Source organism: Salvelinus fontinalis, chromosome 20, assembly GCF_029448725.1.
Source record: "Salvelinus fontinalis isolate EN_2023a chromosome 20, ASM2944872v1, whole genome shotgun sequence".
Lineage (NCBI taxonomy): Eukaryota > Metazoa > Chordata > Actinopteri > Salmoniformes > Salmonidae > Salvelinus > Salvelinus fontinalis.
Window position 1 is genome coordinate 37,754,434 of NC_074684.1, and position 24,429 is coordinate 37,778,862.

Sequence of the window (24,429 nt, forward strand, 5' to 3'; positions counted from 1 at the left end):
CCTCATCATCATGGTTCCTCTTCCTCCTCCTCATCATCATGGTTCCCCTTCCTCCTCATCATCATGGTTCCCCTTCCTCCTCCTCATCATGGTTCCCCTTCCTCCTCCTCATCATGGTTCCCCTTCCTCATCATCATCATGGTTCCCCTTCCTCCTCATCATCATGGTTCCCCTTCCTCCTCATCATCATGGTTCCCCTTCCTCCTCATCATCATGGTTCCCTCTTCCTCCTCCTCATCATGGTTCCCTCTTCCTCCTCATCATCATGGTTCCCTCTTCCTCCTCATCATCATGGTTCCTTCTTCCTCCTCCTCATCATGGTTCCCTCTTCCTCATCATGGTTCCCCTTCCTCCTCCTCATCATGGTTCCCTCTTCCTCCTCATCATCATGGTTCCCTCTTCCTCCTCATCATCATGGTTCCCCCTTCCTCCTCATCATCATGGTTCCCCTTCCTCCTCATCATCATGGTTCCCCTTCCTCCTCCTCATCATGGTTCCCCTTCCTCCTCCTCATCATGGTTCCCCTTCCTCCTCCTCATCATGGTTCCCCTTCCTCCTCCTCATCATGGTTCCCCTTCCTCCTCCTCATCATGGTTCCCCTTCCTCTTTCAGAATCAAATAGGGCTCTGGTCTAAAGTAGTGCACTCTGTATGGAATAGGGCTCTGGTCTAAAGCAGTGCACTCTGTATGGAATAGGGCTCTGGTCTAAAGTAGTGCACTCTGTATGGAATAGGGTTCTGGTCTAAAGTAGTGCACTCTGTATGAAATAGGGCTCTGGTCTAAAGTAGTGCACTCTGTATGAAATAGGGCTCTGGTCTAAAGTAGTGCACTCTGTATGGAATAGGGCTCTGGTCTAAAGTAGTGCTCTCTGTATGAAATAGGGCTCTGGTCTAAAGTAGTGCACTCTGTATGGAATAGGGTTCTGGTCTAAAGTAGTGCACTCTGTATGAAATAGGGCTCTGATCTAAAGTAGTGCACTCTGTATGAAATAGGGCTCTGGTCTAAAGTAGTGCACTCTGTATGGAATAGGGCTCTGGTATAAAGTAGTGCACTCTGTATGGAATAGGGTTCTGGTCTAAAGTAGTGCACTCTGTATGAAATAGGGCTCTGATCTAAAGTAGTGCACTCTGTATGAAATAGGGCTCTGGTCTAAAGTAGTGCACTCTGTATGGAATAGGGCTCTGGTATAAAGTAGTGCACTCTGTATGGAATAGGGCTCTGGTCTAAAGTAGTGCACTCTGTATGGAATAGGGCTCTGGTCTAAAGCAGTGCACTCTGTATGGAATAGGCTCTGGTCTAAAGCAGTGCACTCTGTATGGAATAGGGAACCATTTTGGAGACGGATTAGTCTACTGGCAGGATCCAGGCAGCCCAAACCTCCCTTTTCACACATCTGAAAAAACCATTCATACTCAGTGTTAGATATATTCCTGTCACTGTAACTGGATCAACTGTTACAGAAGTGCTACAGAACTAGTCATCGACATCAGCTGTGTGTGTGTGTGTGTGTGTGTGTGTGTGTGTGTGTGTGTGTGTGTGTGTGTGTGTGTGTGTGTGTGCGTGTGCGTGTCTTACAGAACTATCCATTGACATCAACTTTATCTCCATTATATTACCTCCCAGTGATGTGTGTAATCAGTTTGGGATAGCACAGAAGCCTAAAAGTCAGTGGAAGAAATGAAGGTTTATGGTTTAGGCAAGAATGGATGGAGCTGAGTTGTGTGAAGGGAGGCTGGCTGATGGATGGAGCTGAGTTGTGTGAAGGGAGGCTGGCTGATGGATGGAGCTGAGTTGTGTGAAGGGAGGCTGGCTGATGGATGGAGCTGAGTTGTGTGAAGGGAGGCTGGCTGATGGATGGAGCTGAGTTGTATGAAGGGAGGCTGGCTGATGGATGGAGCTGAGTTGTGTGAAGGGAGGCTGGCTGATTGATTGAGCTGAGTTGTGTGAAGGGAGGCTGGCTGATGGATGGAGCTGAGTTGTGTGAAGGGAGGCTGGCTGATTGATGGAGCTGAGTTGTGTGAAGGGAGGCTGGCTGATGGATGGAGCTGAGTTGTGTGAAGGGAGGCTGGCTGATGGATGGAGCTGAGTTGTGTGAAGGGAGGCTGGCTGATGGATGGAGCTGAGTTGTGTGAAGGGAGGCTGGCTGATGGATGGAGCTGAGTTGTGTGAAGGGAGGCTGGCTGATGGATGGAGCTGGGTTGTGTGAAGGGAGGCTGGCTGATGGATGGAGCTGAGTTGTGTGAAGGGAGGCTGGCTGATGGATGGAGCTGGGTTGTGTGAAGGGAGGCTGGCTGATGGATGGAGCTGAGTTGTGTGAAGGGAGGCTGGCTGATGGATGGAGCTGAGTTGTGCTATGTGAAGGGAGGCAGGACACAATTGTGTGTTAGGGGCAGAGAGAATGATAGATGAAGAGAGACAGAGCGGGAGACAGAGCGGGAGACAGAGCGGGAGACAGAGCGGGAGACAGAGCGGGAGACAGAGCGGGAGACAGAGCTGGAGACAGAGCGGGAGACAGAGCGGGAGACAGAGCGGGAGACAGAGCGGGAGACAGAGCGGGAGACAGAGACAGTGAACGAAACTACAGTGCATTCAGAAAGTATTCAAACCCCTTGACTTTTTCCACATTTTGTTACGTTACAGCCTTTTTCTAAAATCGATTAAAACAACAACACAAATCACAGCGATCTACAAACAATGTCCCATAATGACAAAGCCCAGAAATACCTTATTTGCATAAGTATTCAGACCCTTTGCTATGAGTCTCGAAATTGAGCTCAGGTGCATCCTGTTTCAATTGGTCATCCTTGAGATGTTTCTACAACTTGATTGGAGTCCACCTGTGGTAAATTCAATTGATTGGACATGATTTGGAAAGGCACACACCTGTCTATATAAGGTCCCACAGTTGTCAGTGCATGTCAGAGCAAAAACCAAGCCATGAGGTCGAAGAAATTGTCTGTAGACCTTCGAGATAGGTTTGGGTCGAGGCACAGATCTGGGGAATGGCACCAAAATATTTCTGCAGCATTGAAGGTCCCCGAGAACACAGTGGCCTCCATCATTCTTAAATGGTTTGGAACCACCAATACTCTTCCTAGAGATGGCCGCCCAGCCAAACTGAGCTATTTGGGGAGAAGGGCCTTGGTCAGGGAGGTGAACAAGAACCTGATGGTCACTCTGACAGATCTCCAGAGTTCCACTGTGGAGATGGGAGAACCTTCCAGAGAGACAACCATCTCTGCAGCACTCCACCAATCAGGCCTTTATTACAGAGTGGCCAGACAGAAACCACTCCTCAGTAAAAGGTAGATGACAGCCTGCTTGGAGTTTGCCAAAGGGCACCTAAAGACTCTCAGACCATGAGAGAAACAAGATTCTCTGGTCTGCGGAAACCAAAACTGAACTCTTTGTCCTGAATGCCAAGCGTCACTTCTGGAGGAAATCTGGAACCATCCCTACGGTGAAGCATGGTGGTGGCAGTATCATGCTGTGGAGATGTTTTTCAGCTGCAGGGACTGGGCGACTAGTCAGGATCGAGGCAAAGATGAACGTAGCAAAGTACAGAGAGATCCTTGATGAAAACCTGCTCCAAGCGCTCAGGACCTCAGACTGGGGCGTAGGTTCACCTTCCAACAGGACAATGACCCTAAGCACACAGCCAAGACAATGCAGGAGTGGCTTTGGGACAAGTCTCTGAATGTCTTTGAGTGGCCCAGCCAAAGCCCGGACTTGAACCCATTCGAACATCTCTGGAGAGACCTAAAAATAGCTCTGAGACAGAGCTGGAGACAGACATGGAGACAGACATGGAGACAGACATGGAGACAGAGATGGAGACAGACACCATCGAACCTGACAGAGCTTGAGAGGATCTGCAGAGAAGAATTGGAGAAAATCCCCAGATACAGGTGTGCCAAGCTTGTAGCGTCATACCCAAGAAGACTCGAGGCTGTAATCACTGCCAAAGGTGCTTCAACAAAGTACTGAGTAAAGGTGCTGAATATTTAATTAAATGTGATATTTCAGTTTTATATTTTGAATAAATATGCCAAAATTTTTAAAATAACCTGTTTTTGCTTTGTCATTATGGAGTATATTTTTTTGAATAAGGCTGCAACGCAACAAAATGGGGAAAAAGTCAAGGGTTTTGAAAACTTTCTAAATGCACTATTTGTGTAGCTTGGGTGCTGTTGTGTTTTCTGTCATGGCAATGGGGGGGGGGGGGGGGGGGTAGATGGTGGCTGATGAGAACACAACAGCTTCCACCTCCACCTGTACGCAGCATGTCGCCTGTACAAGTAGGGCTATGACCACTCACCCTGTACACTCCACTAGCAGGGCTGATACATATTGATACAGGGCTGCCGAGTGCTACAGGCTACAACCCTATTAGACAGCAGGCAGCAGCCAGCCAGGAAACATTTCCTGGCGTCAGCCTGCTGCCAATCAAGCAACTGACCTCAGCAAGTGAGGGCAGGCATTATCAGCCCAGCCCCAAGGCCAGCCGTTGAAGATGCATTAGAATACCGATGTGTCTTATTCGTCAGGGCTGTTTTTCCAGGCCTGCTTTATCCTGCTGCCACGACGATGAAGACAGACAGCAAAATTCCTTCTCTCTCTAGCTATGACTGAGCAATCATTATTCTACCATGAAGCTGTGACGCAATGGTAAGATATAATACATGTGCTAGACTTGTGAAGAAGAAGAAGAGCTAGACTAGTGAAGAAGATGAGCTAGACTAGAGAAGAAAAAAAAGAGCTAGACTAGAGAAGAAAAAGATCTAGACTAGAGAAGAAGAAGAAGAGCTAGACTAGAGAAGAAGAAGAAGAGCTAGACTAGAGAAGAAGAAGAAGAAGAGCTAGACTAGAGAAGAAGAAGAAGAAGAGCTAGACTAGAGAAGAAGAAGAAGAAGAGCTAGACTAGAGAAGAAGAGCTAGACTAGAGAAGAAGAGCTAGACTAGAGAAGAAGAAGTGCTAGACTAGAGAGAAGAAGAAGAAGAGCTAGACTAGAGAGAAGAAGAAGAAGAGCTAGACTAGAGAAGAAGAAGAAGAAGAAGAAGAAGAAGAAGAGCTAGACTAGAGAAGAAGAAGAAGAAGAGCTAGACTAGAGAAGAAGAAGAAGAAGAGCTAGACTAGAGAAGAAGAAGAAGAAGAGCTAGACTAGAGAAGAAGAGCTAGACTAGAGAAGAAGAGCTAGACTAGAGAAGAAGAAGTGCTAGACTAGAGAGAAGAAGTAGAAGAGCTAGACTAGAGAGAAGAAGAAGAAGAGCTAGACTAGAGAAGAAGAAGAAGAAGAAGAAGAAGAAGAAGAAGAAGAAGAAGAAGAGCTAGACTAGAGAAGAAGAAGAAGAAGAGCTAGACTAGAGAAGAAGAAGAAGAGCTAGACTAGAGAAGAAGAAGAAGAGCTAGACTAGAGAAGAAGAAGAAGAGGAGCTAGACTAGAGAAGAAGAAGAAGAACATGAAGAAGAAAAAGAAGAAGAGATCGACTAGTGTTGTGTGGCATGTGTTATTCTAAATACAATTATTCATGAATCATCTTCATCCTAAACAGTTCTCTGTACTGCTCCTATGCCATTGGTAAAGAACCTGAATCAAGCACATGAATCGTCTTCCTAAATGGTTCTCTTACTGCTCTCCTATTCCCTTATTAAATTACTACTGTAGTCCTACAGTATGATCTTACCTGATAACCAACACAGATGTGTGTAATGGAATGGGGACTGTACTGTAGATTGATCATATTAATAACTACTACCACCAAAATGGGTTAAAATGATGTATAGTAACCCTATGTGTAAAATATTAAATAATGGCTACATCTCAGAAAGTTTTAAACTATCTAGAGGAGTTAAACAAGGTTGTCCACTATCGGCATATCTATTTATTTTTGCCATCAAATTGTTAGCTGTTAAAATTAGATCAAAGATTAATATTAAGGGATTAGAAATCCGTGGCTTGAAAACTAAGTAGTCATTGTATGCTGATGATTCATGTTTTCTTTTAAAACCACAACTAGAGTCTCTCCACGGCCTCTTAGAGGATCTAAATACCTTTGCTATCCTCTCTGGATTGAAACCAAATTATGATAAATGTACCATATTACATATTGGATCAATAAAAAAGAGACATTTTACATTGCCATGTAGTTTACCAATTAAATGGTCTGACGGAGAATGGACATACTCGGTATACAAATCCCAAAAGAAAGATAAGATCTCACTCCAATAAATGTTTATAGAAAGTTAGCAAAAAAAGATAAGATCTTGCTACCATGGAAAGGAAAATACCTGTCTATTTGTGGAAAAATCACCCTGATTAACTCTTTAGTCATATCACAGTTGACCTATTTGCTTATGATTTTGCCTACACCTAGTGACCTGTTTTTTAAATTATATGAACAAAAAATATTCAATTTTATTTGGAACGGCAAGCCAGATAAAATTAAAAGGGTCTATTTATATAACGAATATGAATTTGGAGGGCAGAAATGATTAAATATTAAAGCATTAGACCTCTCACTAAAGCCATCAGTCATACAAAAGTTATACTTAAATCTAAACTGGTTCTCTAGTAAATTGGTATGAATGTCTCATCCTATATTCAAGAAGGGCCTTTTCCCCTTTATTCAGATTACACCTGCTCACTTTCGGTTGTTTGAAAAGGAAATATTCTCCAAAATATCTTTATTTTTTAAACAAGCCTTAGAAAGTTGGTTGCAATTTCAGTTTAATCCACCTGAAAGGACGGAACAAATAGTACAACAAATATTGTGATTAAATTAAAATATACTAATTGATAAAAAAAAAATGTATTTGTCGAAGAAATGTTTAAAAAAGGTATAATTTTTGTGAATGATATAAATAGGACTGGAGGAGTTATGTCACACATGCAGCTAACACAGATATATGGAAATGTCTGCTCTACCCAAAAGTACAACCAATTAATTGCAGCCTTACCACAAAAATGGAAGAGGCAAGTAGAAGGGGAAACAAGTAAGGAACTTGTATGTCGGCCCTGTATTAAAGAACAAAAATGGTTAAAGAAAAGTGTGATAAATAAAAACATATACCAATTTCATTTAAGGACCAAAAAACTGACAGCTGTGCCATACAAATTGCAAAATAGTTGGGAAGAGATTTGATGTACCCATTCCATGGCACATGGTTTATGACTTGATACGCAAAACAACGCCGGATTCAAAACTTCAAATTTTTCAATTTAAATTACTGTACAAAATTCTTGCACCTAATAGAATGTTATATATATGGGGGATACAATCTTCCCAGCTCTGCAGATTTTGCTGTGAGGAGGCAGAGTCATTAGATCATTTATTTTGGTATTGTCTGTATGTAGCTCGTTTTTGGTCACAGGTCCAGGAATGGCTGAAGAATTGCAACATTTGCCTAAAACTAACGCTACAGATAGCAATACTGGGGGATTTGAAAAGCCATAGTCAATCAATCAATATTATAATAATTATTTTAGCAAAAATGTTTATTTTTAATTTACAATCCGTGGAAGCTATGAGAATAGGAAGGTTCAAATATTTTGTGAAGCATCACAGCACAGTTGAAAAATATATGGCAAATAAAAATCCGAAATGGATGATGTTGGAAGATAGATGGGAAGGGTTGAGTGGAGCTGAAGGGTGGGACTAATAACAAGATAAACAATGTAGGGCATACGGGATCTGTGAAATGTGTATAGGTGCGGAGCTTTTGTGAAATAGCACAGTTACAAGTGGAAATCAAACTGGATGGACAACAGAAATAGAGGAAGGACTAACAACAAACAAGAGAGAACTATTGTAAAGTAGACTGTGTCTGTAAAATGTGTATAAGATGTATAAATTGAAGGTAAAAACAGAAATGTTTATCAGTTTACTCCAATTGGGGGATCGGTGGTAGGGTTTGCGGGGAATAATAATAAAGGTATACTCTTTAAAAAAGTATGTATGTCTATAAAGGTATGTGTATGTATATATGTGTATATGTATGCATACGTGTATGGATATATATATATATTTACCCCCAAAAATATGGGGGATTGGAAATGATGCAGACAATTACATTGGAAGCAACATTCTTTCCGCAATATTAAGCTGATCCACCCCTAAAAAAAATAAATAAAAATAAATAAATAAATAAATAACTACCACCACCATCATAGGAAACTGTCAACACAAAGTAATCAACACGTCATCAACACAAAATAATCAACACGTCATCAACACAATGTCATCAACACAATGTCATCAACACAACGTCATCAACACAACGTCATCATCACAACGTCATCAACACAACGTCATCACAACGTCATCAACACAACGTCATCAACACAACGTCATCAACACAACGTCATCATCACAACGTCATCATCACAACGTCATCATCACAACGTCATCATCACAACGTCATCACCACAACGTCATCACAACGTCATCACAACGTCATCACAACGTCATCAACACAACGTCATCAACACAACGTCATCAACACAACGTCATCACAACGTCATCATCACAACGTCATCAACACAACGTCATCAACACAACGTCATCAACACAACGTCATCACAACGTCATCACAACGTCATCAACACAAAGTAATCAAGAGAGACACAGAGAGACACAGAGAGATATACAGAGACAGAGACACAGAGAGACAGAGAGACACAGAGAGATATACAGAGACAGAGACACAGAGAGACAGAGAGTCACAGAGACACAGAGAGATATACAGAGACAGAGACACAGAGAGACAGAGAGACACAGAGAGATATACAGAGACAGAGAGACACAGAGACACAGAGAGACAGAGAGACACAGAGACACAGAGAGACACAGAGAGACACAGAGAGGTATACAGACACAGAGAGACAGAGACACAGAGAGACAGAGAGACACAGAGACACAGAGAGACAGAGAGACACAGAGACACAGAGACACAGAGAGACAGAGAGACAGAGAGACACAGAGACACAGAGACACAGAGACACAGAGAGACACAGAGAGATATACAGAGACAGAGACACAGAGAGACAGAGAGACACAGAGAGACACAGAGAGATATACAGAGACAGAGACACAGAGAGACACAGAGACACAGAGAGACACAGAGAGACACAGAGAGACAGAGAGACAGAGAGAGACAGAGAGAGACAGAGAGACAGAGAGACACAGAGAGACACAGAGAGATCTGAGAGAAGACGGTTATTTCTGTATAGTGCTGCTTTTCATTTTGAGTGAAAGCATCCTTCCATTCACTGGGAGTATATCGGAGGTGTGTGTGTGTGTGTGTGTGTGTGTGTGTGTGTGTGTGTGTGTGTGTGTGTGTGTGTGTGTGTGTGTGTGTGTGTGTGTGTGTGTGTGTGTGTGTGTGTGTGTGTGTGTGTGTGTGTTGCTGCAGCAGCTGTACACTGTAGTCCCAGCCATTAGAGCGCCTGACTCCTGCTGATACAACCTGACTATAGCTCTCCTCTGACTTCCTCTTGGCGACACGAGAGAGAGAGAGAGAGAGAGAGAGAGAGAGAGAGAGAGAGAGAGAGAGAGACAGATATGGAACTGAACAGTGCTCCAACAAAACTGTTCTCCTTTGATTTTGTCTTTGCCACTTCTCTGATAAGAATTAATGAATCATCTTGTGAGTACTTCACTTTAAGAGAGAAAAGGGAGTTGACAAAAAAATACTGTCTGTTTCATCTTCCTCCCACAGAGAATTTAAGATCCACGGAACACCATTGCAAAGATGTTAGAATATTCTGACGTGGCACTGTCTCCCTCGAATGTTTTGGCAGTTTACAATAGTCCATGCTTTTCTATTTGGAATCAGTATACTCTTGTCATTAAAAATGTTGTGCAATTATTGTCAGGATGTACAGTATACACAGTATGTTGAAAGCTACAAGGATAATGGATCTAGTATTTACAACAAAGGTGCCATATGTGTAGATATGTACACTTCAGGTATTTGAGGCTATATGCTCATGTCTCAAAACCCACTGCAACGAAAAAACAATTAAAAAAAAAAGTAACTCTCAGTGGTTCACAAGCCTATAAACTAAGTCCTCATCTAATCCAGTAACAAAAATACACTGACTTTAACGACCAGTGATGGGGTAGACCAATTGTACAACACGTAGCATCCTATGTGCCAATATCCGCACTGTTCCACCACACAGGCACAACACAGCCTATGCGCAAAGTGCGCGCTTTCAATTTGGTTACCCTAAAAGCCACAGTCCAACACTATATGTTTGACCGTTTTAACCTACCAAGTCATTTTGGGTACCCTAAAAGCCACAGTCCATCACTATATGTTTGACCGTTTTAACATACCAAGTCAATTTGGTTACCCTAAAAGCCACAGTCCAACACTATATGTTTGACCGTTTTAACATACCAAGTCAATTTGGTTACCCTAAAAGCCACAGTCCATCACTATATGTTTGACCGTTTTAACATACCAAGTCAATTTGGTTACCCTAAAAGCCACAGTCCATCACTATATGTTTGACCGTTTTAACATACCAAGTCAATTTGCGTTGACAATGTGCATTTAGGAGGTTGCTACATTTTCTCATAATTCAACAAGCACTCCTTTCACTCCGCGCTGAGATATAATCGTATGGGAAGAACACGAAATACCACAGCTATATGGTTGGATGCGTCAAGAAAAGGACAGTTGGTTACTTTTGTAAAATAATACCTAAAATACAATACATGTCTTACCTGCGAATTCCTGACAATCCAAACGTTGTTTGACATGTACAGCCACTTGCTTGTATTTCTGTTGGCATTATTGTCGTTTGGTGTGAAACCAATGATAGTCCTTGTCTTTGAAAATGATTCACCTGATCTGACCGAGTCGGTTAGAGTCGTTATTTCACTGCGTTCATTTCAATGAGGGAATAGGTCTCGGCGTGGCGGCTGATATGTCGCCGTTTGATTTCTCTCAACTCTCAAAAAAAATTGATCTTGTTTATCGATCCTCTGGCTTCGAAATTAATGAGACGAAATAATACGATACAGGAGTAAGCTGCTGTCGCTGCTTTCTTATGTTCAGGAATGACATTTATGACGGATCAATTAGAAAACGGTGTAGCTCGCAGACTGATCGCCCCGGAGGAAAAGAAAAAGAACCGTCACTCAAAACCAACTCGGTGTTCTCAGAGCGAAATGGCAATGCGTCTCCAAGTCCGCTTTCCCTGTGCAGGTCAACATTTAATAGGGTTCGTGACAATACACGTCAACGTGCCCTTGGCATGTATCTAGAGAGACTTGTAGCCTATAACTAGTTTTGTATGTGTTTATAAAGACATGCTTTGAAGATGCTCTTTTTTTTTTTAAACAAATTCTCACAGCCAAGTAGTATCGTCTTCCTTCCTTTTACAATTTGTCTACTTATATTAAAATAAAAAAATGTTTATTTTGCGAGCTCCGTACAGTATCCCACCAGACTTGTATCGGTCCTCATGGAGATAATTATGTAATTGTATCGTGAAGTCTGCTGCTAGTTCATTCAACTCTCATGCCTAATGTTAACAGCATCCTGTCACTGTTTGTATAATATGTTTACGTTCGCGAATCTGGCAGTGGTACGCCTATAGGTTATAATCACTGGCGTACTGGACACCCCCGCAGCCACGGCGATGGAGAACTGTATGGGAACGTCTGGGACAGGTCGTCGGGATACTGGGACAGACAATACATTGGCAGATGCAAACAGATCAATAGTTTTTGAGGGCTCAAAAAAAAAACACAAAGAAGCTGTTTCATACTGGTGAACTGGTGTTTGAGTTGTGTGGTTGCAATATCAACAGTCCCTCATATGTGGTATGTCTTGGTTTAAATTGACTGCGTTTAAATTGTGTGGAGCGCAATGGACCTCTAATGCACAGTGTGTCAGGAAGACTTCAGAAGACCAGGGGAGTCTCTCAAGTGTTTTGAGGGTGGACTGACTGTATTATTTGTTATTAATAGACTGGATTTACACACAACAACTTTCTATCCAAACTAGGAGAGAGCAAGGATGGCTTAAGTCATGCAGGTTCAGGTAGCCTATACAGGACAGTTGTATTTGTTTTTAAATCTATTTGTTGGTGATTAGTATGATGTTGTATGAAAAATGTATTTTACAATCTGCAATGTTTCAATTTACAACTTTAATTACTGAACAAATAATGACATTATAGCTACCAGCCAGCAGTCTTAATCATGGCAGTCTTGATTAGCGTTGTGAAATGTTGGGCTTTGAGAAAATGATGACCAAATAGGCCTGCCGATAAACATTTATGCATTAGCAAAGCTACAGGGTACATTGTCTGGCACCACAGAAAACCTATCAACGATTTGATGAGCAGCCGCATAGACATGTCTCAATTCCATGGACATTGATCGGTAGGCTATAGGACACGTTTGTAAATGGCTGTCTTGCGATCAATAGAATTTACATTTTATTTTAGTGGGGCGAACTCTGAATTTGCGGTGGTCCAGAGAAACTGCATTATGCCAGTGGATATATAAAGTTTATTCTCAAACAGTGGACATTATTAGAAGGAGGGAAGGTACAAATGCCAAAATGCAAAGCACGGGTATGTTGTGGAAGTCAAGCGATGTGACTCGAGCTGCTGCTGGAACTTAAACTGCTGCTGATGTAGAGGTGTCCTGCTGCTGAGGTAGAGGTATCCTGCTGCTGAGGTAGAGGTACCCAGCTGCTGAGGTAGAGGTACCCAGCTGTTGATGTAGAGGTACCCTACTGCTGAGGTAGAGGTATCATGCTGCTGAGGTAGAGGTACCATGCTGCTGAGGTAGAGGTATCATGCTGCTGAGGTAGAGGTACCCTGCTGCTGAGGTAGAGGTGTCCTGCTGCTGAGGTAGAGGTACCCTGCTGCTGTGGTAGAGGTACCCTGCTGCTGATGTAGAGGTGTCCTGCTGCTGATGTAGAGGTACCCTGCTGCTGAGGTAGAGGTACCCAGCTGCTGAGGTAGAGGTACCCAGCTGCTGAGGTAGAGGTGCCATGCTGCTGAGGTAGAGGTACCCTGCTGCTGATGTAGAGGTACCCAGCTGCTGATGTAGAGGTACCCTGCTGCTGAGGTAGAGGTACCCTACTGCTGAGGTAGAGGTACCCTGCTGCTGAGGTAGAGGTATCCTGCTGCTGATGTAGAGGTACCCAGCTGCTGAGGTAGAGGTACCCTACTGCTGAGGTAGAGGTATCATGCTGCTGAGGTAGAGGTACCCAGCTGCTGAGGTAGAGATACCCTGCTGCTGAGGTAGAGGAGTCCTGCTGCTGAGGTAGAGGTACCCTGCTGATGAGGTAGAGGTATCCTGCTGCTGAGGTAGAGGTGTCCTGCTGCTGAGGTAGTGGTACCCTGCTGATGAGGTAGAGGTACCCTACTGCTGAGGTAGAGGTATCATGCTGCTGAGGTAGAGGTATCATGCTGCTGAGGTAGAGGTACCCTGCTGCTGACGTAGAGGTACCCTGCTGATGAGGTAGAGGTACCCTACTGCTGAGGTAGAGGTATCATGCTGCTGAGGTAGAGGTATCATGCTGCTGAGGTAGAGGTACCCTGCTGCTGAGGTAGAGGTGTCCTGCTGCTGATGTAGAGGTACCCTACTGCTGAGGTAGAGGTACCCTACTGCTGAGGTAGAGGTACCCTGCTGCTGAGGTAGAGGTACCCTGCTGCTGAGGTAGAGGTACCCTGCTGCTGAGGTAGAGGTACCCTGCTGCTGATGTAGAGGTACCCAGCTGCTGAGGTAGAGGTACCCAGCTGCTGAGGTAGAGGTATCATGCTGCTGAGGTAGAGGTACCCTGCTGCTGAGGTAGAGGTGTCCTGCTGCTGATGTAGAGGTACCCTACTGCTGAGGTAGAGGTACCCTACTGCTGAGGTAGAGGTACCCTGCTGCTGAGGTAGAGGTACCTTGCTGCTGATGTAGAGGTGTCCTGCTGCTGATGTAGAGGTACCATGCTGCTGAGGTAGAGGTACCCTGCTGCTGAGGTAGAGGTACCCTGCTGCTGAGGTAGAGGTACCCAGCTGCTGATGTAGAGGTACCCTGCTGCTGAGGTAGAGGTACCATGCTGCTGAGGTAGAGGTACCCTGCTGCTGAGGTAGAGGTACCCTGCTGCTGAGGTAGAGGTACCCTGCTGCTGAGGTAGAGGTACCCAGCTGCTGATGTAGAGGTACCCTGCTGCTGAGGTAGAGGTACCATGCTGCTGAGGTAGAGGTACCCTGCTGCTGATGTAGAGGTACCCAGCTGCTGAGGTACAGGTACCCAGCTGCTGAGGTAGAGGTATCATGCTGCTGAGGTAGAGGTACCCTGCTGCTGAGGTAGAGGTGTCCTGCTGCTGATGTAGATGTACCCTACTGCTGAGGTAGAGGTACCCTACTGCTGAGGTAGAGGTACCCTGCTGCTGAGCTAGAGGTGCCCTGCTGCTGAGGTAGAGGTATCATGCTGCTGAAATAGAGGTACCCTGCTGCTGAGGTAGAGGTACCCTGCTGCTGATGTAGAGGTGTCCTGCTGCTGAGGTAGAGGTACCCTACTGCTGAGGTAGAGGTACCCTGCTGCTGAGGTAGAGGTACCCTGCTGCTTATGTAGAGGTGTCCTGCTGCTGATGTAGAGGTACCCTGCTGCTGAGGTAGAGGTACCAAGCTGCTGAGGTAGAGGTACCCTGCTGCTGATGTAGAGGTAGCCAGCTGCTGAGGTACAGGTACCCAGCTGCTGAGGTAGAGGTATCATGCTGCTGAGGTAGAGGTACCCTGCTGCTGAGGTAGAGGTGTCCTGCTGCTGATGTAGATGTACCCTACTGCTGAGGTAGAGGTACCCTGCTGCTGAGGTAGAGGTACCCTGCTGCTGAGGTAGAGGTACCCTGCTGCTGAGGTAGAGGTATCCTGCTGCTGAGGTAGAGGTATCCTGCTGCTGGGGTAGAGGTACCCTGCTGCTGAGGTAGAGGTGTCATGCTGCTGAGGTACCCTGCTGCTGAGGTAGAGGTATCCTGCTGCTGAGGTAGAGGTACCCTGCTGCTGAGGTAGAGGTGTCATGCTGCTGAGGTAGAGGAACCCTGCTGCTGAGGTAGAGGTGTTCTGCTGCTGATGTAGATGTACCCTACTGCTGAGGTAGAGGTACCCTGCTGCTGAGGTAGAGGTACCCTGCTGCTGAGGTAGAGGTACCCTGCTGCTGAGGTAGAGGTACCCTGCTGCTGAGGTAGAGGTACCCAGCTGCTGATGTAGAGGTACCCAGCTGCTGAGGTAGAGGTATCATGCTGCTGAAATAGAGGTACCCTGCTGCTGAGGTAGAGGTACCCTGCTGCTGAGGTAGAGGTACCCTGCTGCTGAGGTAGAGGTACCAAGCTGCTGAGGTAGAGGTACCCTGCTGCTGAGGTAGAGGTACCCTGCTGCTGAGGTAGAGGTACCCTGCTGCTGAGGTAGAGGTACCCTGCTGCTGAGGTAGAGGTACCAAGCTGCTGAGGTAGAGGTACCCTGCTGCTGATGTAGAGGTAGCCAGCTGCTGAGGTACAGGTACCCAGCTGCTGAGGTAGAGGTATCATGCTGCTGAGGTAGAGGTACCCTGCTGCTGTGGTAGAGGTGTCCTGCTGCTGACGTAGATGTACCCTACTGCTGAGGTAGAGGTACCCTGCTCCTGAGGTAGAGGTACCCTGCTGCTGAGGTAGAGGTACCCTGCTGCTGAGGTAGAGGTATCCTGCTGCTGGGGTAGAGGTACGCTACTGCTGAGGTAGAGGTGTCATGCTGCTGAGGTAGAGGTACCCTGCTGCTGAGGTAGAGGTATCCTGCTGCTGAGGTAGAGGTACCCTGCTGCTGAGGTAGAGGTGTCATGCTACTGAGGTAGAGGTACCCTGCTGCTGAGGTAGAGGTACCCAGCTGCTGATGTAGAGGTACCATGCTCCTGAGGTAGAGGTACCCTGCTGCTGAGGTAGAGGTACCCTGCTGCTGAGGTAGAGGTACCCAGCTGCTGATGTAGAGGTACCCTACTGCTGAGGTAGAGGTATCATGCTGCTGAGGTAGAGGTACCCTGCTGCTGAGGTAGAGGTACCCAGCTGCTGATGTAGAGGTACCCTACTGCTGAGGTAGAGGTACCCTACTGCTGAGGTAGAGGTACCCTGCTGCTGAGGTAGAGGTACCCTGCTGCTGATGTAGAGGTGTCCTGCTGCTGATGTAGAGGTACCCAGCTGCTGAGGTAGAGGTACCCTGCTGCTGAGGTAGAGGTACCCTGCTGCTGATGTAGAGGTGTCCTGCTGCTGATGTAGAGGTACCCTGCTGCTGAGGTAGAGGTACCCAGCTGCTGATGTAGAGGTACCCTGCTGCTGAGGTAGAGGTACCCTGCTGCTGAGGTAGAGGTACCCTGCTGCTGAGGTAGAGGTACCCAGCTGCTGATGTATAGGTACCCTGCTGCTGAGGTAGAGGTACCCTGCTGCTGAGGTAGAGGTACCCAGCTGCTGATGTAGAGGTACCCAGCTGCTGAGGTAGAGGTACCCTGCTGCTGAAATAGAGGTACCCTGCTGCTGAGGTAGAGGTACCCTGCTGCTGAAATAGAGGTACCCTGCTGCTGAGGTAGAGGTACCCTGCTGCTGAGGTAGAGGTACCCTGCTGCTGAGGTAGAGGTACCCTGCTGCTGATGTAGAGGTGTCCTGCTGCTGATGTAGAGGTACCCAGCTGCTGAGGTAGAGGTACCCTGCTGCTGAGGTAGAGGTACCCTGCTGCTGATGTAGAGGTGTCCTGCTGCTGATGTAGAGGTACCCTGCTGCTGAGGTAGAGGTACCCAGCTGCTGATGTAGAGGTACCCTGCTGCTGAGGTAGAGGTACCCTGCTGCTGAGGTAGAGGAACCCTGCTGCTGAGGTAGAGGTACCCAGCTGCTGATGTGTAGGTACCCTGCTGCTGAGGTAGAGGTACCCTGCTGCTGAGGTAGAGGTACCCAGCTGCTGATGTAGAGGTACCCTACTGCTGAGGTAGAGGTACCCTGCTGCTGAGGTAGAGGTACCCAGCTGCTGATGTAGAGGTACCCAGCTGCTGAGGTAGAGGTATCATGCTGCTGAAATAGAGGTACCCTGCTGCTGAGGTAGAGGTACCCTGCTGCTGAGGTAGAGGTACCCTGCTGCTGAGGTAGAGGTACCAAGCTGCTGAGGTAGAGGTACCCTGCTGCTGAGGTAGAGGTACCCTGCTGCTGAGGTAGAGGTACCCTGCTGCTGAGGTAGAGGTACCCTGCTGCTGAGGTAGAGGTACCAAGCTGCTGAGGTAGAGGTACCCTGCTGCTGATGTAGAGGTAGCCAGCTGCTGAGGTACAGGTACCCAGCTGCTGAGGTAGAGGTATCATGCTGCTGAGGTAGAGGTACCCTGCTGCTGTGGTAGAGGTGTCCTGCTGCTGACGTAGATGTACCCTACTGCTGAGGTAGAGGTACCCTGCTCCTGAGGTAGAGGTACCCTGCTGCTGAGGTAGAGGTACCCTGCTGCTGAGGTAGAGGTATCCTGCTGCTGGGGTAGAGGTACGCTACTGCTGAGGTAGAGGTGTCATGCTGCTGAGGTAGAGGTACCCTGCTGCTGAGGTAGAGGTATCCTGCTGCTGAGGTAGAGGTACCCTGCTGCTGAGGTAGAGGTGTCATGCTGCTGAGGTAGAGGTACCCTGCTGCTGAGGTAGAGGTACCCAGCTGCTGATGTAGAGGTACCATGCTCCTGAGGTAGAGGTACCCTGCTGCTGAGGTAGAGGTACCCTGCTGCTGAGGTAGAGGTACCCAGCTGCTGATGTAGAGGTACCCTACTGCTGAGGTAGAGGTATCATGCTGCTGAGGTAGAGGTACCCTGCTGCTGAGGTAGAGGTACCCAGCTGCTGATGTAGAGGTACCCTACTGCTGAGGTAGAGGTACCCTACTGCTGAGGTAGAGGTACCCTGCTGCTGAGGTAGAGGTACCCTGCTGCTGATGTAGAGGTGTCCTGCTGCTGATGTAGAGGTACCCAGCTGCTGAGGTAGAGGTACCCTGCTGCTGAGGTAGAGGTACCCTGCTGCTGATGTAGAGGTGTCCTGCTGCTGATGTAGAGGTACCCTGCTGCTGAGGTAGAGGTACCCAGCTGCTGATGTAGAGGTACCCTGCTGCTGAGGTAGAGGTACCCTGCTGCTGAGGTAGAGGTACCCTGCTGCTGAGGTAGAGGTACCCAGCTGCTGATGTATAGGTACCCTGCTGCTGAGGTAGAGGTACCCTGCTGCTGAGGTAGAGGTACCCAGCTGCTGATGTAGAGGTACCCAGCTGCTGAGGTAGAGGTACCCTGCTGCTGAAATAGAGGTACCCTGCTGCTGAGGTAGAGGTACCCTGCTGCTGAAATAGAGGTACCCTGCTGCTGAGGTAGAGGTACCCTGCTGCTGAGGTAGAGGTACCCTGCTGCTGAGGTAGAGGTACCCTGCTGCTGATGTAGAGGTGTCCTGCTGCTGATGTAGAGGTACCCAGCTGCTGAGGTAGAGGTACCCTGCTGCTGAGGTAGAGGTACCCTGCTGCTGATGTAGAGGTGTCCTGCTGCTGATGTAGAGGTACCCTGCTGCTGAGGTAGAGGTACCCAGCTGCTGATGTAGAGGTACCCTGCTGCTGAGGTAGAGGTACCCTGCTGCTGAGGTAGAGGAACCCTGCTGCTGAGGTAGAGGTACCCAGCTGCTGATGTGTAGGTACCCTGCTGCTGAGGTAGAGGTACCCTGCTGCTGAGGTAGAGGTACCCAGCTGCTGATGTAGAGGTACCCTACTGCTGAGGTAGAGGTACCCTGCTGCTGAAATAGAGGTAACCTGCTGCTGAGGTAGAGGTACCCTGCTGCTGATGTAGAGGTACCCAGCTGCTGAGGTAGAGGTACCCTGCTGCTGAGGTAGAGGTACTCTGCTGCTGTGGTAGAGGTACCATGCTGCTGAGTTAAAGGTACCCTGCTGCTGGTGTAGAGGTACCCAGCTGCTGAGGTAGAGGTATCATGCTGCTGAGGTAGAGGTGTCCTACTGCTTATGTAGATTTACCCTACTGCTGAGGTAGAGGTACCCTACTGCTGAGGTAGAGGTGCCCTGCTGCTTATGTAGAGGTACCCAGCTGCTGAGGTAGAGGTACCCTGCTGCTGATGTAGAGGTACCCTGCTGCTGAGGTAGAGGTACCATGCTGCTGAGGTAGAGGTACCCTGCTGCTGAGGTAGAGGTACACTACTGCTGATGTAGAGGTACCCTGCTGCTGAGGTAGAGGTATCCTGCTGCTGAGGTAGAGGTATCCTGCTGCTGAGGTAGAGGTACCCTGCTGCTGAGGTAGAGGTACCCTACTGCTGAGGTAGAGGTACCCTGCTGCTGAGGTAGAGGTACCCTGCTGCTGAGGTAGAGGTACCCTGCTGCTGAGGTAGAGGTATCCTGCTGCTGGGGTAGAGGTATCCTGCTGCTGAGGTAGAGGTACCCAGCTGCTGAGGTAGTGGTACCCTGCTGCTGAGGTAGAGGTCCCATGCTGCTGAGGTAGAGGTACCCTGCTGCTGAGGTAGAGCTACCCAGCTGCTGATGTAGAGGTACCCTGCTGCTGAGGTAGAGGTACCCTGCTGCTGAGGTAGAGGTACCCTGCTGCTGAGGTAGAGGTACCCTGCTGCTGAGGTAGAGGTACCAAGCTGCTGAGGTAGAGGTACCCTGCTGCTGATGTAGAGGTAGCCAGCTGCTGAGGTACAGGTACCCAGCTGCTGAGGTAGAGGTATCATGCTGCTGAGGTAGAGGTACCCTGCTGCTGTGGTAGAGGTGTCCTGCTGCTGACGTAGATGTACCCTACTGCTGAGGTAGAGGTACCCTGCTGCTGAGGTAGAGGTACCCTGCTGCTGAGGTAGAGGTACCCTGCTGCTGAGGTAGAGGTATCCTGCTGCTGGGGTAGAGGTACGCTACTGCTGAGGTAGAGGTGTCATGCTGCTGAGGTAGAGGTACCCTGCTGCTGAGGTAGAGGTATCCTGCTGCTGAGGTAGAGGTACCCTGCTGCTGAGGTAGAGGTGTCATGCTGCTGAGGTAGAGGTACCCTGCTGCTGAGGTAGAGGTGTCCTGCTGCTGATGTAGATGTACCCTACTGCTGAGGTAGAGGTACCCTGCTGCTGAGGTAGAGGTACCCTGCTACTGAGGTAGAGGTACCCTGCTGCTGAGGTAGAGGTACCCTGCTGCTGAGGTAGAGGTACCCAGCTGCTGATGTAGAGGTACCATGCTGCTGAGGTAGAGGTACCCTGCTGCTGAGGTAGAGGTACCCTGCTGCTGAGGTAGAGGTACCCAGCTGCTGATGTAGAGGTACCCTACTGCTGAGGTAGAGGTATCATGCTGCTGAGGTAGAGTTACCCTGCTGCTGAGGTAGAGGTACCCAGCTGCTGATGTAGAGGTGTCCTGCTGCTGATGTAGAGGTACCCAGCTGCTGAGGTAGAGGTACCCTGCTGCTGAGGTAGAGGTACCCTGCTGCTGATGTAGAGGTGTCCTGCTGCTGATGTAGAGGTACCCTGCTGCTGAGGTAGAGGTACCCAGCTGCTGATGTAGAGGTACCCTGCTGCTGAGGTAGAGGTACCCTGCTGCTGAGGTAGAGGTACCCTGCTGCTGAGGTAGAGGTACCCAGCTGCTGATGTATAGGTACCCTGCTGCTGAGGTAGAGGTACCCTGCTGCTGAGGTAGAGGTACCCAGCTGCTGATGTAGAGGTACCCAGCTGCTGAGGTAGAGGTACCCTGCTGCTGAAATAGAGGTACCCTGCTGCTGAGGTAGAGGTACCCTGCTGCTGAGGTAGAGGTACCCTGCTGCTGAGGTAGAGGTACCCTGCTGCTGATGTAGAGGTGTCCTGCTGCTGATTTAGAGGTACCCAGCTGCTGAGGTAGAGGTACCCTGCTGCTGAGGTAGAGGTACCCTGCTGCTGATGTAGAGGTGTCCTGCTGCTGATGTAGAGGTACCCTGCTGCTGAGGTAGAGGTACCCAGCTGCTGATGTAGAGGTACCCTGCTGCTGAGGTAGAGGTACCCTGCTGCTGAGGTAGAGGAACCCTGCTGCTGAGGTAGAGGTACCCAGCTGCTGATGTGTAGGTACCCTGCTGCTGAGGTAGAGGTACCCTGCTGCTGAGGTAGAGGTACCCAGCTGCTGATGTAGAGGTACCCTACTGCTGAGGTAGAGGTACCCTGCTGCTGAAATAGAGGTACCCTGCTGCTGAGGTAGAGGTACCCTGCTGCTGATGTAGAGATACCCAGCTGCTGAGGTAGAGGTACCCTGCTGCTGAGGTAGAGGTACTCTGCTGCTGTGGTAGAGGTACCATGCTGCTGAGTTAAAGGTACCCTGCTGCTGGTGTAGAGGTACCCAGCTGCTGAGGTAGAGGTATCATGCTGCTGAGGTAGAGGTGTCCTACTGCTTATGTAGATTTACCCTACTGCTGAGGTAGAGGTACCCTACTGCTGAGGTAGAGGTGCCCTGCTGCTTATGTAGAGGTACCCAGCTGCTGAGGTAGAGGTACCCTGCTGCTGATGTAGAGGTACCCTGCTGCTGAGGTAGAGGTACCATGCTGCTGAGGTAGAGGTACCCTGCTGCTGAGGTAGAGGTACACTACTGCTGATGTAGAGGTCCCCTGCTGCTGAGGTAGAGGTATCCTGCTGCTGAGGTAGAGGTATCCTGCTGCTGAGGTAGAGGTACCCTGCTGCTGAGGTAGAGGTACCCTACTGCTGAGGTAGAGGTACCCTGCTGCTGAGGTAGAGGTACCCTGCTGCTGAGGTAGAGGTACCCTGCTGCTGAGGTAGAGGTATCCTGCTGCTGGGGTAGAGGTATCCTGCTGCTGAGGTAGAGGTACCCAGCTGCTGAGGTAGTGGTACCCTGCTGCTGAGGTAGAGGTCCCATGCTGCTGAGGTAGAGGTACCCTGCTGCTGAGGTAGAGGTACCCAGCTGCTGATGTAGAGGTACCCTGCTGCTGAGGTAGAGGTACCCTGCTGCTGAGGTAGAGGTACCCAGCTGCTGATGTAGAGGTACCCTACTGCTGAGGTAGAGGTATCATGCTGCTGAGGTAGAGGTACCATGCTGCTGAGGTAGAGGTACCCTGCTGCTGAGGTAGAGGTACCCTGCTGCTGAGGTAGAGGTACCCAGCTGCTGATGTAGAGGTACCCTACTGCTGAGGTAGAGGTACCCAGCTGCTGAGGTAGAGGTACCCTACTGCTGAGGTAGAGGTACCCAGCTGCTGATGTAGAGGTACCCAGCTGCTGAGGTAGAGGTATCATGCTGCTGAGGTAGAGTTACCCTGCTGCTGAGGTAGAGGTACCCAGCTGCTGATGTAGAGGTACCCAGCTGCTGAGGTAGAGGTATCATGCTGCTGAGGTAGAGGTACCCAGCTGCTGAGGTAGAGGTACCCTACTGCTGAGGTAGAGGTACCCAGCTGCTGAGGTAGAGGTACCCTACTGCTGAGGTAGATGTACCCTGCTGCTGATGTAGAGGTGTCCTGCTGCTGATGTAGAGGTACCCAGCTGCTGAGGTAGAGGTACCCAGCTGCTGAGGTAGAGGTACCCTGCTGCTGAGGTAGAGGTACCCAGCTGCTGATGTAGAGCTACCCTGCTACTGAGGTAGAGGTACCATGCTGCTGAGGTAGAGGTACCCTGCTGCTGAGGTAGAGGTACCCTGCTGCTGAGGTAGAGGTACCCAGCTGCTGATGTGGAGGTACCCTACTGCTGAGGTAGAGGTACCCTGCTGCTGAAATAGAGGTACCCTGCTGCTGAGGTAGAGGTACCCTGCTGCTGAAATAGAGGTACCCTGCTGATGAGGTAGAGGTATCCTGCTGCTGAGGTAGAGGTATCCTGCTGATGAGGTAGAGGTACCCTGCTGCTGAGGTAGAGGTATCCTGCTGATGAGGTAGAGGTACCCTGCTGCTGAGGTAGAGGTACCCAGCTGCTGAGGTAGAGGTGTCCTGCTGCTGAGGTAGAGGTATCCTGCTGCTGAGGTAGAGGTACCCTGCTGCTGAGGTAGAGGTACCCTGCTGCTGAGGTAGAGGTACCCAGCTGCTGATATAGAGGTACCCTGCTGCTGAGGTAGAGGTACCCTGCTGCTGAAATAGAGGTACCCTACTGCTGAGGTAGAGTTACCCTGCTGCTGAAATAGAGGTACCCTGCTGCTGAGGTAGAGGTACCCAGCTGGTGAGGTAGAGGTACCCTGCTGCTGAAATAGAGGTACCCTGCTGCTGAGGTAGAGGTACCATGCTGCTGAGGTAGAGGTATCCTGCTGCTGAGGTAGAGGTACCCAGCTGCTGAGGTAGAGGTACCCTACTGCTGAGGTAGAGGTACCCAGCTGCTGATGTAGAGGTACCCTACTGCTGAGGTAGAGGTACCTTACTGCTGAAATAGAGGTACCCTGCTGCTGAGGTAGAGGTACCCAGCTGCTGATGTAGAGGTACCCTACTGCTGAGGTAGAGGTACCTTACTGCTGAAATAGAGGTATCCTGCTGCTGAGGTAGAGGTACCCAGCTGCTGAGGTAGAGGTACCCTGCTGCTGAGGTAGAGGTACCCAGCTGCTGATGTAGAGGTACCCTTGTGCTGAGGTAGAGGTACCATGCTGCTGAGGTAGAGGTACCCTGCTGCTGAGGTAGAGGTACCCAGCTGCTGAGGTACAGGTACCCAGCTGCTGAGGTAGAGGTATCATGCTGCTGAGGTAGAGGTACCCTGCTGCTGAGGTAGAGGTGTCCTGCTGCTGATGTAGATGTACCCTACTGCTGAGGTAGAGGTACCCTACTGCTGAGGTAGAGGTACCCTGCTGCTGAGGTAGAGGTGCCCTGCTGCTGATGTAGAGGTAACCTGCTGCTGAGGTAGAGGTACCCAGCTGCTGATGTAGAGGTACCCTGCTGCTGAGGTAGAGGTACCATGCTGCTGAGGTAGAGGTACCCTGCTGCTGAGGTAGAGGTACCCAGCTGCTGATGTAGAGGTACCCTACTGCTGAGGTCGAGGTACCCTGCTGCTGAAATAGAGGTACCCTGCTGCTGAGGTAGAGGTATCCTGCTGCTGATGTAGAGGTACCTAGCTGCTGAGGTAGAGGTACCCTACTGCTGAAATAAAGGTTCCATGCTGCTGAGGTAGAGGGACCCTGCTGCTGATGTAGAGGTACCTAGCTGCTGAGGTAGAGGTACCCTGCTGCTGAGGTAGAGGTACCCTGCTGCTGAAATAGAGGTACCCTGCTGCTGAGGTAGAGGTACCCTGCTGCTGAGGTAGAGGTACCCTGCTGAGGTAGATGTACCCTGCTGCTGAGGTAGAGGTACCCTGCTGCTGAAATAGAGGTACCCAGCTGCTGAGGTAGAGGTACCCTTCTGCTGAGGTAGAGGTACCCTTCTGCTGAGGTAGAGGTACACTGCTGCTGAGGTAGAGGTATCCTGCTGCTGAGGTAAGTACCCTGCTGCTGAAATAGAGGTACCCTGCTGCTGAAATAGAGGTACCCTGCTGCTGAGGTAGAGGTACCC

At 48.9% G+C, this 24,429-nt stretch overlaps 1 protein-coding gene across 1 annotated transcript in view; it reads right to left on the reverse strand.

Annotated features, from left to right (window-relative positions):
• LOC129817808 (synapse differentiation-inducing gene protein 1-like) overlaps positions 1–11,631 on the reverse strand; it is a 124,585-nt gene extending 112,954 nt beyond the window's left edge. The window contains exon 1 of the mRNA XM_055873379.1: positions 10,735–11,631. The gene's annotated coding sequence lies outside the window, so the exon portion shown is untranslated. The remainder of the gene's footprint in view (positions 1–10,734) is intronic.
• Positions 11,632–24,429: the final 12,798 nt, after the last annotated feature.